This window comes from Balaenoptera musculus, chromosome 20 (assembly GCF_009873245.2).
Source record: "Balaenoptera musculus isolate JJ_BM4_2016_0621 chromosome 20, mBalMus1.pri.v3, whole genome shotgun sequence".
Classification (NCBI taxonomy): domain Eukaryota; kingdom Metazoa; phylum Chordata; class Mammalia; order Artiodactyla; family Balaenopteridae; genus Balaenoptera; species Balaenoptera musculus.
In genome coordinates this window covers 16411922-16417176 of record NC_045804.1, presented here as the reverse complement: position 1 = coordinate 16417176, position 5255 = coordinate 16411922, and the positions used below count along the sequence as shown (strand labels likewise).

Sequence of the window (5255 nt, the reverse complement as noted above, 5' to 3'; positions counted from 1 at the left end):
TTGTTTTGCCTAAAAATAAGGCTATTATCTTCTATCATAGTGCAGTTATCAAAATCAAGAACTTAATATTGACACTACTATTTAATCTGTTGACCTTATTTGAATTTTGCCAGTTGTCTCACTAATGTGCTTTATAGGAAAAGAACATAAAAAAAAATAACTTCTGGTCCAGGATCCAATCCAGCATCACACATTGCATTTTCTTGTCAATTTAGTCTCCTTTAATCTGGAAGAGTTCTTTAGTCTATCTTTGTCTTTCATAACCTTGACACTTTTGAAGATTACAGGTTACTTACTATGTACAATGTCCCTCAGTTTGAATTTGTCTGGTATTTCCTCATAATTAGATTCAGGTTATGCATTTTTGGCAGGAATATCATATCCAGAAGTGATGCTGTATACTTCTCCATGCATCCTATCAGGAAGCACGTGGTATCTACTTGTCCCGTCGCTGCTGTTAATTTTGATCACGTGGTTAAGGTGGCATCTGCCGAGATCCCCCACTCTAAAGTTATTAATTGTAGGGAATTCCCTGGTGGTCCAGTGGTTAGGACTCCTTGCTCTCACTGCCAAGGGTCCAGGTTCAATCTCTGGTCAGGGAAATAACATCCCACAAGCTGTGCAGTGCGGCCAAAATAAAAAAAAGTTGTTAATTGTGAGGTGAAAATAATGTGTCTTGTGGGGAGGGACTTTGAGACTATGTACATATCCTGTTTCTCATCGAACTTCTGCCTATTAGTTTTAGCATTCAGTGATCATTCTGGCCCCAAACAATTATTACTATGGTGGTTGCCAAGTAGTGATACGTATTGTTTTGTTTCTTACTTTTTTGTTTGTAAAATTCATCTATATTTTTGTGTCTGATTCTAGTTTATACCATTCCATCATTTGAATTATACCATCATTTATTTATAATTTTATTGGTGATAGACATTTGGGGTATTTATACTTTTAGGTAATTAAAAAAAATCTGTAATGAACATTTTGTACATAGATCCTGGTGCATATAATAACACACCTATCTAGGGCCACTATCGTTGCCACTAGCCACATGTAGCTATTGAGCACTTCAAGTGTGGTTAGTCCAAATTGAAATGTGGCATAAATGTAAAATACATACCACATTTCAGGACTTTCCTGGCGGTCCAGTGGTTAAGACTCTGCACTTCCAGTGCAGGGGGTGCAGGTTTGATCCCTGGTCGGGGAAAAAAGGTCCCACATGCCATGTGGTGTGGCCAAAAAACAAACAAACAAACAAGAAACCCATACCACATTTCAAAGACTTAATATGAAAATAAAGTAAAATATTTTATTCATGTTTATGCTCATTACATGTTCGTATGATATTTTGGATTTTGGGGTTAAATAAAATATACAAAACCCCCTTACAGGGATGAATAAGACTTGCTTCATCCAAGGACACTTTCCCTTTCTGAGCCAGCCTGCATCCAATGACTGGTCAACATGGGGGTATGAAGTCCTGTCTCCTTGCCCCAGCTCAGGACCACTCTAAAGGTCCACCCACTACAATGTTTATAAATATTTGTAATATTTATTCCTTTCCCTAAAAGTGAACTTGTTTTGAGTTTTATCCACCTCATTTTGTCAAATTGTAAACATGTTCGTTAAAAACGTCATAAGCATAATTATGTAAAACTTATTTTTGAATAGATTTTTGAGAAAAGTTTCTGAAAGGTGGAAAATATGTTTTTACCTGGAAATTGAGTAAACAAGGTGTTTGTGTTCCTAAGAAAGCCTATGGAATTACTCATAGGATCTATGCTAAGACTCATGGCTACTGAAACTCCACAGCTCCCCTAGTCAATGTTTTAGTACAAATGCCTGGCCTCCAGAGAGTTTTCCAGCATTGAGCAAAGCATCAGGCTCCCATGGGAGGGTGTCAAGTTGAGTTTTCTGCAGGAAACTGCAACATCCATACCAGATTGTTAGGTGGCTCCAACCTTCTCGTGCAGAATGGAGGAAGAGAATTTTGCTAGCAGAGGCCACAGACATACAGTACTGGACTGCTATACTTTTCAAGGTACTGTACTGTAAGATTAAAAATGTTTTCTTTATTTTTTGTTTGTTTTATGTGTTATTTGTGTGAAAAGTATTATAAACCTATTACAGTACGGTACTATATAGCTGATTGTGTTAGTTGGGTTCCTAGGCTGACTTCGCTGGACTTAATAAATAAATTGGACTTACGAATGCGCTCTTGGAATGGAACTCATTCGTATGTAGGGGACTTACAGTATTGGCTAGGAGTCTGCAGTGGCTGAGATAGAGAGGGACTGGATCTTCAGATAAGATTATGTGTCCCTTTCATCCATGCCCTTCTCTATTGTTTTGCTCCCTGCTTAACTTGCTGAAGGAAAAAGGATGTCAATTTGCATTAAACAGGTGTGGTGCTTTCAGTAACTTCTCTTGTTTTGCCTACCTTTTGACATTATGAACCCAAGAGTCTCAGGTTTAACCCCGAGTCAATACTCCTAAAATATCTAGCTTCAGAACTGCCCAGTCAGCTGAGGCTCTCACTGAGACTTCATCATAGCTCAACGTCTCCCTCTGCTCAACCTGCTTCCTTTCCTTCTCTTCCGTAGATGTTGATCCCAAGAACATTCCCTAATAAAAGCTTTGTACATTAATTTTTGTTTCAGAGTCTCCTTCCTGGGGACCTCAGCCTGCGACACTTCACTTCAACCATTTCTCGGGAAGCCCCACCGAAGTGAGGGCATAAATGAAGAGGAAGGCATTGGATACAGGAAACAGGAGAACCATCATAAAGGAAGAGCAAAGGGAATCTCTAGGATGATGGTAAAGAGAAAGCTAAGGATGCAACTAACAGAAGGCAACCAGTCCAGATAGAAGCAGTTCTGAAAGCTACAGAAGATACTTCAAGATGATGAAATCGATAGCATAACTGATACAGTTGAACATGTTGAGAGGAGATTTGGACAAATGGTAAAGAGTTTGGAGTTAAATTAATTATAAGTATTTAAAAGTTAACAATGAGAAACAAGGCAAATAATCTAGGGAAAACAAAAAAATTGTACAGGGAAGGAAATCACAGTGTTATATTGGCTCAGCTGCGAACAGGGTTTAAAAAGTGATGAAATTGTAAACCTTGAATATTGCTCTAGCCACAATTATAATTATATTGAAGGCAGACTAGGAAGATTATTTATGTAGGGAGAAACGATGTAGGAAATATAAATCTTCATTCTCCTCAGTGGCAGTCAGTAGATAACTCGTAAAATTGAAAAATCAAACGTTGCATTCGGAGAATACAGATAAATACTAAGAGAATCTGGTAAAGGAGATGAAAGTGATTCCCTCTGGGGAAGAGACTGCTCTTTTTTACAAGTGTGAAAACCTTTTTCACTATTCAAACCATAGGAATGTCTGCCTTTGATAAGAATAAATGGAATAGGGGCGGGGCCTCCGCCGCCTCCTCCGCTGCGGGCAGAGGAGAGATGGCGGCCGCCGACAGCGTCGGGGCGGCTGCGCAGGGCGGGGAGCCTGGTCAGCCCGACACGCAGCCGCCCCAGCCGCATCCCTCGCCGCCCCAGCCGCCGCAAGAAGAGGCGGCGGCGTCCCCTATGGACGAAGGGCTCCTGAGCCTGGACTCGCCCACCTATGTCCTGTACAGGGACAGGGCAGAAGGGGCTGATAGAGATCCAGTGCTGCAGAATGATGGCCCCAATGCAGCGGTCCAGATCATTTATAGTGAAAAATTTCAAGATGTTTATGATTATTTCCGGACTGTCCTGCAGCGTGACGAGAGAAGTGAACGGGCTTTTAAACTAACCAGAGATGCTATCGAGTTAAATGCAGCCAATTACACAGTGTGGTATTTTCGGAGAGTTCTCTTAAAGTCACTTCAAAAGGATCTACATGAGGAAATGAACTACATCACGGCAATAATTGAGGAACAGCCCCCAAAACTATCAAGTTTGGCAGCACAGGCGAGTGCTCATGGAATGGCTGAGAGACCCATCTCAGGAGCTTAAGTTTATTGCTGATATTCTTAATCAGGATGCAAAGAATTATCACACCTGGCAACATCGACAATGGGTTATTCAGGACTTTAACTTTTGTGATAATGAGCTGCAGTATGTAGACCAACTTCTCAAAGAGGATGTGAGAAATAACTGTCTGGAACCAAAGATAGTTCGTAATTTCTAGCACCACGGGCTACAATGATCGTGCTGTATTGAAGAGAGAGGTCCAGTACACTCTGGAAACGATCAAACTAGTACCACATAATGAAAGTGCATGCAACTATTTGAAAGGGATTTTGCAGGATCGTGGTCTTTCCAAGTATCCCAACCTGTTAAATCAATTACTTGATTTACAAACAAGTCACAGTTCCCCCTAATTGCCTTTCTCGTGGACATCTATGAAGACATGCTAGAAAACCAATGCGACAACAAGGAGGACATTCTTAATAAAGCATTAGAGTTATGTGAAATCCTAGCTAAAGAAAAGGACACTATAAGAAAGGAATATTGGAGATATATTGGAAGATCCCTTCAAAGCAAACACAGCACAGAAAGTGACCCATCTACAAATGTACAGCAATAACACCATCTAGAAGACTTGATGGGATGCTTTTATTTTTCTAAGAGACTCTAATGCAGGAGTTAAAAACCAGAGCGATCATTCCCTTTGCCTGTGGTGTAAAACGTACATTACCCAGGTACTGCTTTTTAACATGAACTCAGTGTGATGCTCCTTGGGTGCTGCTGCTATTCAGACTAGTTCTAAGTAATTTGATTCTGGTTAAGCAGAGTAATTCAGGGGAGGGAGGAGAAACAGGAAGTCCCCAAAGGAACTTCTGTAGCCTTTCAACATTTACTGCAACCCCTTAGCATCAACTCCCCCTAAACGGTGTATGTCAAGATTTGCAGGGTTAATGTTTGCAGGTAATGCATATGTAAAGGATATGTGTCACTTACATTTCGGTTCAGAAAGCAGGGAATGCAATTGTTACATTAGAGCTGCTCTGCTACACTCACAGTATCTTGCTATCACTGTAACCAACTAATGCCAAAAGAATGGTTTTGTAATAAAATTATGGCTGTATCCTAAAAAAAAAAAAAAAAAGAATAAATGGAATACAATGGACTACTGCGCAGCCATAAAAAAAGAACGAAATAATGCCATTTGCAGCAACATGGACGCAACTAGAGATTCTCATACTAAGTGAAGTAAGTCAGAAAGAGAAAGACAACTACCACATGATATCACTT

The 5255-nt window shown here is 40.2% G+C and overlaps 1 pseudogene; it reads left to right on the top strand.

Moving 5' to 3' along the window:
• The first annotated feature begins 3476 nt into the window (after positions 1 to 3476).
• Positions 3477 to 4595, top strand: LOC118886987 (annotated as a pseudogene).
• The last annotated feature ends 660 nt before the right edge of the window (positions 4596 to 5255 follow it).